The sequence below is a fragment of the Fukomys damarensis genome, unplaced genomic scaffold (assembly GCF_012274545.1).
Source record: "Fukomys damarensis isolate Sample0158 unplaced genomic scaffold, DMR_v1.0_HiC HiC_scaffold_39, whole genome shotgun sequence".
NCBI lineage: Eukaryota > Metazoa > Chordata > Mammalia > Rodentia > Bathyergidae > Fukomys > Fukomys damarensis.
This window is the reverse complement of record NW_022900951.1, coordinates 23,052,977-23,062,306: the sequence shown is the minus strand read 5'-3', so window position 1 is coordinate 23,062,306 and position 9,330 is coordinate 23,052,977. Positions and strand designations below refer to the sequence as shown.

At 36.7% G+C, this 9,330-nt stretch overlaps 1 non-coding gene across 1 annotated transcript; it reads left to right on the top strand.

The window, feature by feature from the left end:
• Positions 1–3,158: 3,158 nt before the first annotated feature.
• LOC117284863 lies at positions 3,159–3,292 on the top strand. The gene has a single exon (XR_004515933.1). It is a non-coding gene; the product is annotated as a small nucleolar RNA SNORA1 (small nucleolar RNA).
• Positions 3,293–9,330: the final 6,038 nt, after the last annotated feature.

Sequence of the window (9,330 nt, the reverse complement as noted above, 5' to 3'; positions counted from 1 at the left end):
AAAAAAAAAAAAAAAAAAGAAACAAATTCATTAGCAGCAGCAGCATATTTTTTCCAAAGAATATAAGGGACAAATGTAGCTATACCCACTTATAGCACTGGCGATGCTCACCAATTTGTAGTAGTATATTCTGGATCAAATTGATAGCACTTAGAGTGGAGCCGGAGATGACATCCAGGGTAATGTGACGTGTGTTCATGGAGGTGTGACAAGGTGGGGATGTGGGGCTTATGTTTGCATGTAGTAGTGGAAGAGCTGGATCTAGGATCATCCCCTACCATTTCTGATAGAACTCTTCATAAAGTAAGGAGTCAGACCTATCTTATCAAGGATGACAAAACTGTCACTTAAATTGAAGATAATTGTAACATTTTCGGATAGCTGCACCAGAATGTTTTCCTTGGGCGGGAAGATTTCTAAGGCAGTTCTTACAGACATAGTTTAGCAATGCTCCTCCTTCCTCTGTACAATATTAGGTACAGTATTTTTGCTTTTCCTCCAAATATGTACTATTCAAATGTTCCTTTCAAGTAAATATAAACCTGGATTTTTATTTTTCAGGCATACTGTACACAGATCCAAACTTCTTGTATAAGATAAGCAGAATTACATTTGAATTTCATCCTCACTGATTTACCAGGCTGCCGCCCACTGGGTATACCAGTCAGTTTGGCATGGTGAAAGCAATATGCATCATGCTTAGGAATGGTCAGAACACAATTCTAAATTTTCAAAATAAGTTTATATATTTTTCCTATCCCTTTAGTCCTAAACACTAGCTGAAGACTGTCTAAGAGGGAGTGATACTCTTCTGGGCACTGCCAGATTCAGTAGGCAAATTATATTCTGATGCAGTGTTTCTCAATTTTACCCGTGTTAACATATTGGCCTTTGTTGTAGGGGATGTACCATGCATTGTAGGATATTGAGGAGCACCCGTGACCCATACCCAGTAGATGCCAGCAGCACAAGCTCGGCTGTGATAATCAAAAAATATATACAAGCAGGGTGCAGTGGCAAACACCTGTAATTTCAGCACTCAGGAGGCGGAGGCAGGAGGATCACATAAGTTTGAGGACAACCTCGGCTACATAGTGAGATCAGGTCCAACCTGACCTGTATACCAAGACTCTGTGTCTCAAAAAAATGTATCCAGAAGACTATATACATCTCTTGAAGGGGCTAAAATCACCCTTGGTTGTGATCCACTTGTTCAATGATGTGTGGAGCTTAGCTTTTGGGCTTGTTTTACTTTATTGATATTGACTTTAATTCCACTAGACTGACTCATGTTCTGTACTAAGACCCAAATATATACAAAAGATAGAGTCATAATACAGTTCCATGAAAGAAAAAGTGGACTTTCAAATTAGAGATCTCTCTTCTGCTTTTTATCACAGATACATATAGCCATGGCATCTCACTTGACACCTGCTTATCAGTCTCCTTCGTAAAGTATGGCTCACAGGATTGTCATTGCTGACTGACCTCCCCTTGAAAATCATATGTTGAAGTCTTCCTCCCTCAAAACCTCAGAATGTGACTGTATTTTGTTAGTATTTGAAGAGATAATTAGCTGGGTGTAGTGGTGCACTCCTGTAATCTCAGCACTCAGGAGGCAGAGGCAGGAGGATCACCGTGAGTTTGAGGCCAGCCTGAACTATATAGCAAGACCCTGCCTCAAAAAAAAAAAAAAAAAAAAAAAGAGAGAAGTTAAAATGAGGTCATTGACCTGAGTCTTAATCTATCATAACTGGTATGTATAAGTGAAGATCACAGCACAGTTACACATCGAGGGAAGGCATTGCAAGCTGAAAGGGATAAGGGGATCATCTACAAAGAAAGGACATTCAATCCTAATTCTTTGAGGTATCTCCATACTGTTTTCCACTGGTTGCACCAGTCTACACTGACCCAACTATTCCCCTGCTGGGTGTCTTCCCTAAAGAATTAAAACAATCATACCATAATGATGACATATGCAAACCCGTATTCACAGCAGCACAATTTGTAATAGCTGAAACTTGGAAGCAGCCCAGTTGCCCACAACAGGAGACTGGGTAAAGAAAATGCGTGTTGTTTTTTTTTTTTTTAATAAGATGGAATCCTACTCAGCCATAAAAAATGAGAAATTAGAGACATAGCTAAAGGTGTACACACTGAGGCAATACTCAAGTGATATAAATAGGATACATATGTGTAAATACCCAATAGTTTCTCTAGTGTGAAACTGAAAGTGTAAATAAGGGCTAAAAGGTGTAATAGATTACGTGAAACAGGAAGAAAAGGGACAAAGAGGAAGTGGAAATGAGAGGGCTAGGGTAAAAGAAGGGAATGGAATTAATATGATAAAATAAAAAATAATGGAAACAAAGTCTTTGTAGATAGGGAGGAATGAAGCTCATCCAAGCCATTTTTTGGTGGCATCACTCATACAAGCTCATTTCTTAGAGATAAAGGAGATTTGCTTTAGGACTTTCTGAAAGCTTTCCAGGCTTTGTGCTTCATGGTGATGATTTACAATGTGCATTTTAAAGCATATATATCTAATTTATTTCACTTCACATTATGATCTAAAGATGAATCTGTTGTCCCACAAATCACTCAAGTTTATCATTCTTCATGGCAGAGTAGTACTCCATAACATATAAATATCACATTTTTATATATTCATCGGTTGATGAACATATAGGCCACTTCAAAGATTTAGCTATTATAAATTGTGATGCTATAAAGATGGTATTCATGTATCACTGTAATATGTCTAACTGTTTGAGGAAGGTACCTTGAAGGAGAATAGCTGGATCAAATGGAATTTCTATTTTTAGTTTTTGAGGAATCCCCACATTGATTTTCACAATGGTTGTACTTACTACTTCACATTCCAACTGATAATGTAGAAGTATTCCTTTTTCCCTGCAGCCTCTCCAGTATTTGTTACGGGGAAAACTGGCGATTTCACATACAGAAGATTGAATCTAGACCTATATCTCCCACCATGTTCTAAAATAAAATCAAAATGAATCAAAGATGTAAATGTTGAAGCAGAAATACCTAATCTTCTGGAAGATAAAACAAGTAAATCTCATGAAGACATAGGCATAGGCAAGGAGTTTCTGAGTAAAAGCCCATCTGCCCAAGATATAACATCAGGACAAAGCCTCATTGTAGATTAGAACTGGCACTGTTGATTGGTGTCCAGAATTAGTCAGTGTGATTAAAATCGAGACCCAGGTCATGCTTCTGTCACAGTAAACTTATTACAGTGGTGACGATGAGACCTGTAACATTCTGCTCAAGAATAATGAAAAATGCTGACTTTCAGTATTAGGAATGAATGATTAAGGAATAATACAAAATCTAGATCATGTGCCACTATACCAATATTATGTACAATTCAAATTCTAGGCTCCTAAAGTGTAAAGTGTTGCAATAAATTTCGATATAAGGTAAGAACCCAGGAGTTTTGAAGTTGTCACTGACCATAATTCCAGTGGAGATAAAAGAATTGCAGGCAGATAGGATGACTAGATTAAGCATCAGTTCTTTGAAAAAGGGCTCTCTTGAAAGCAAAGAACCCATTTAAAGTGACCTTGATGAGTACTGAAAGAATTATATCTGAAATTTCTTAAAATAAAGATTTATTTAATTTTTTGCCAAAAAGAAGAAATAATATCAACAATTGATATAACATCAAATTAAAAAGCTTCTTCACAGAAAGGAAACAACTGACAGAGTGAAGAGACAACCCACAGAATAGGAACAAATTTTTGCCAGCTATTACTTTTTTTTTCATTTTGGTTTTTGGTTTTTTGAGACAGGGTCTCACTATGTAGTTGAGGCTGACCTTGAAGTCACTATGTAGCCCAGGCTGGTCTCGAACTCACATCAATCCTCCTGCCTCAGCTTCCCAAGTGCTGGGACTACAGGCATGCGCCACCACGCTCAGCTGCCAGCTATTTCTTAGAGGACAATATCTAGAATATGTAAAGAATTCAAAGATGTAGATCCCCCAAAATAAAAGACCCAATCAAAATATGGGCAAATGAAATGAATAAACATTTTCAGAAGTAGAAATGGCCAATAAATATGTGAAAATTTTTTCAACATCTCTGGCCATTAGAGAAATGCAAATTAAAACCACACTGAGATTTCATCTTACTCCAAAACAATGGCTATCATCAAGAAATCAAATAAGAACAAATGTAGGATATTTCCACCATAACTTTACTTCTTGGCACCATTTGAACTCAGTCAGACTCAGAGTTCCTCATGAGCAGTGATGCCTCCCTGAGCCACCTCCAGCTCACTCCCTGCTGCCTCTCCCTGGCATTTTCCCTAACACAATCATCACCTGTTAAATCCTCACCTGAGGGCTGCTTCTGGGAGAACCCAGAGAAACACAGTGTGTATTGATTCTGTTTTTCAGAAGAAACAAAGGCACATAGAAGTGTGTGCTCAGAATTACATACCTATTACTAGTGTGAATATATTCAAGTATAGTTTTATCTGAATACAGTTTTGTTCCCCCACATATAACATGTCTTAAAATCTATATTGAAAATGCTAAAACCACTATATCCACCTCCCTTTTATATTTATTGACAATAAAATAGAAATGGCAAATCAATCTATAAGAAAAATCCAAGAATAAAAATAGTAATAATGCTCATCTTTCAGCTTTACCTATGCATCAAAAGGTAATGTTAAACTCACACAGCTTGAATTCTCCTCCACAGAACATTGCATTTGACCAACTATTGTCATCATACATACCATAGGAGTTGCTAAAGGAGTAGGTAGTGAAATTTTCACTCTTGTCTCTGAATTGAAAAGAATCAAAATGGCTGATTTTTATTACATTCTAAGCACTGTGCTAAATACTAGACATAGGGTAGGGTATTTCAATAATAACAACAGAGGCCCAAGTCAGGATTTCGGCTTAGGTGTTTCCCATATAAGAATTTAGCCACATTTTGTGGAAAAAATAATACAAATAAGGGTGTACTGAACTTCCTCATAGTTATTTCAGCCTCACTGAAGAATTGTGGCTAGAAAAAGAAATTATGTACCATTTTTAAAATGTGGAAATTAAATATCTCGTATTTCTGAGTGTGTGAACTAAGTTTCCTAGCCATGAGACACGCATCGACTCATGTTCCTTGCTGGCTTTCCCTTGAAATTCTTCAGTATTTGTTTTCCTTTTCCCTTTATTCCTCGGGAAGTTATTCTTCTTTGTTCTAATCTGGCAGTTAATTACCTTCAAATTATAACATGCATACTTCATCTTACACAGCCTGAATTTAATTATTTTAAATTTTAGCTGATAAAACACAAATATTGCACATATTAATGGAATATCATGTAATGTGCGATACATGTATACATTGTGTAACATTTCAGTCAGGTGAAACATATTTATCTCTTTAAACATTCAGCAGTTGTTTTGTGGTGAAAACTTGCAAAGCTTTTTCTTCTAGCGTTTTGAAATGTACAGGACACAACTGTTATCTAGAGTCATCATACTGTCCAATAGTACCCAGAGCTTCTTGTTCCTAATTGTAATTTAATACTTATTGATCAAAATTTCTCTGTCCTTTTCCCTCTATGGCCTCTGGTAAACATTCTACCCTCAACTTTGATGAGACTGACTTTTAGAGTCCACATAAGAGTGAGCTTATACAAGACTTGTCTTTATGTACCTTAAGTAATTCACTTAACACAATGATCTCCGGGTCCATCCATGTTGTCAAAATGACAAGATTTAACTCCTTATGGATGAATAACCGTGTTAGAAACTTTTCTCTCATTGCTGAGACAAAATGCCCGACACACACCCAGAGCAGCATTGATCAGGCCCAAATATCAGCTGTTTCTCAAAGCCTCATTTTTCCCATCTTTCCTGTATAAGTTAAATCGCCTTTGCTGTCATGGCTTGCAGCAGACTAGGCCTTACTACAGAGGTTCTAGTAAGGTCCCCTTTCCGTGTTCCCCACACAATCCCAAGGAGCACATTCTCTAGGCTGCTGCCATTTTGGAAGATCCTCCCTAGGCCGCCATTTTGGAACAACTTTCCTAGGCTGCCACCATTCTGGAACATGGTGTGGCCATTGCCATTTTGGAACCTGGTACTCTGGGGCTTTTTGCTCAAAGCAAATTCCTTCGTCTTTACAACTCTGAAGCTGCAAAGAGTAGGGTACCGCTGGCTGCCATGATGCCCTCAAACCATTTCTTCTATTCTCCTGTTCCTTCTCAGCAATCAAGATCTGCTCTGCTCTCTTTTTATGAGCTACAGCTTTCCTGGAGCTTCCTTTCTGGCCAAATTCAAAATGTTTTAAATCATTCTGCTGAACTCTTTGCTCTTGATTCTCCACATAGATCTGTCTAAAAGTCCCCAACAGTAGCCATGCCACTGCCTCAATATTTGACTGCCTTGAAATTTCTTCTGTAAGATTAATTAGTCCACCTCCCCTAATCTCAGTCTCAGTCAAAGACTCTGGACATGAACAAAATGCAGACAAACTTTCTGCTAAGCCATAATGCACATCACCTGGAGACCAATAGTTGCATCATTTCAGTCTTTCTTCCTAGCAGAAACCTTCCCAGCCTGGTCTTTATAAGCTTTCGGGTCTTCTGATCTCTGACCAGAATCTCCCATACAGAACAGCCTCCCATACCCTACTTGTTCATCTGGTAGCTCTGAATCTTTTAGCAAAGTCCTCTGAGCATGAGCAAAATTCAGACAAACTTTCTGTCAAGTCATAAAACACATCTTCTGGAGTCGAGCAGCCAATGCAGTCCTTCCCAGCAGAAACCTCCTGAGCCTGGTCTCTACTGGCTTTCTGGTCTTCTGACCTCTGACCAGAATCTCCCATACAGAACAACTGAAGGCGTTCCAAAGCTGCTTCTGTAACCAATATCTCTGGATCTTTCCTAACTCTCCTCTTTCCTACAAGCCAGTTCCAAAGGCTATTGAGCCACATGGTGAGGTAAAGTCACAGCAACGACCCCACTGCTCTGGTACCAAATTTCTGTGTTAGTTTTCTCTTATTGCTGAGACAAAATGCCTGAAACCCAAAGTTAGAGGGAAGGGGGTTTATTTGGCTTACAGTTTGTAGAGGTTTCATTCCGTAATCAACTGGCTCCAAGGCAGGGATGACAAACAAGCATTGCAGAGGAGAAACAACATGGTGCACACAAGGCAGTGAAGGCAACATCAGAGTTAATAGTGTCTCCCTGCCCTTTTATTTTAATCAGACTATTTAGGGCGGGTAGCACTCACACCCTTTATCTTTGTGCCCTTGATTCTAGCATTACATCATGATTCAATTACAGCTATACACACTCTAGATCAATTCTATGACCACATGAGGCTTTGGGGGGGACATCTAGACCCAATTCATAAAACAGTATTCCATTTGTATATGTTCTACATTTTATATATCCATTCCTTGTGCAATGGACATCTAGGATGTTAGCACTACTTGGCTACTGTGAATAGTGCTGTAATGAACAACAGAGTGTAGCAGTCCCTTTGATATACTAATTTTATACCCTTTAGATAAATGTCTAGTCATGGGATTGCTTAATCTTATTTTTAATCTGGTTCTGTTTGGATCTTTTAAAATCTTTTGAGAACCCTCCATGCTGTTTTCCATAATTATTAACTAACTTACTCTTTCACCCACAGTAGGCAAGCGTTTCCTTTTCTCTGCCTCCTTGCCAGCACTTGTTATTATTGATATTTTTATTTTAGTCATTCTTATTGGAGTGAAGTGGTAACTTATTGTGGGTTTGATTTTTATTGCCCGGATGTTGTTTTGCTGTTGTTATTTCATTGTTGGAATTCCTTGTATATTTATGGATATCAACCACTTGCCAGATATGTATATTGCAAACATCTTCTCTCATTTTATAGGCTCTTTTTGCACTCTGTTCATTTCCTTTGCTGTGTAGAAAATTTTAATTATCAGTCATCTCACATATCTATTTTTGCTTTCATTTCCTGCACTTTTGGGGTCTTATCCAAAAAATCCTTGCCAGTTTCAGCATCCTGGGGTATTTCTCCTATATTTTCATCTAGTATTTTTTAGGTCTTACCTTTAAATATTTAATACATTTTGAACTTAATTTTATAATTTGGGAAAGATAGGGATCTACCTTCATTCTCTGCATGTGGATATCAAATTTTCCCAACACAATCTATTGAAAAGATCATCCTTTCTCCAAAGCATGTTCATAGTGCCTTTGTTCAAAATCAGTTGGCTATAAAGGATAGCACTGACTTCTAGGCTCCCTATTCTGTTCCATTTGTCTAAGTGTCTGTTTTCATGCTAATATCATGCTAAAGAGACTAAATTTGATTTATCAGCATAGGCGTTCCTTAGATAATACAGGAAATTATTTTAAATCTAAACTTTCTTTAGCTTTTAACGTGATTGGATACTTGAATATATTTAATATGCCTACCAATTTTTAGTGGAAAATTTTGGGTCTTTAAATTGGAACCAGAAACAAAGTTTGAGATATGTTTCTCTTCTACTTCAATAAATAAATTAAGCAATTATGTGGTTATTATTCGGAGAAAACCATAGAAAAGTATTTCTGTTAGACTCATATTAAAGGAACGTTTTGAAGAAGAAAACATGTGAATGGAAAATGGAGCCTAGTAATCTACCCAATAATATTGGAATATTTCTGCTGTACACATTTTTAAACATTCATACAGAATCCCTTTCATATAGAATGTTATACTCTATCACAGCTGACAAATGGTAATATTTATACCATATATATAATATTTTGGTGTGTATTTAAATATTATGAAATATCAAAAATGGTAGACACATTTAATACCTAAAATTAGATATTGTGTAGAGCAGCCCTCATATTTTTTTTCAGATTTGAAGATTATACTCTAAATGTGACAAAATTTTATATGATTTTTAATGGCACTAAACAATAGGAGGCTTTAAATGTATAATATATGACAGAAAATCACACTAGATTGCAGTCTAATAATGCACTATTTGATTTTGATTAACATATTTTAAATAAATGGATTGCTATGATACACACACACCCCTCATATTTTTTTTCAGATTTGAAGATTATACTCTAAATGTGACAAAATTTTATATGATTTTTAATGGCACTAAACAATAGGAGGCTTTAAATGTATAATATATGACAGAAAATCACACTAGATTGCAGTCTAATAATGCACTATTTGATTTTGATTAACATATTTTAAATAAATGGATTGCTATGATACACACACACACACATATATATATATATATATATATACATATATATAATTTGAATTTT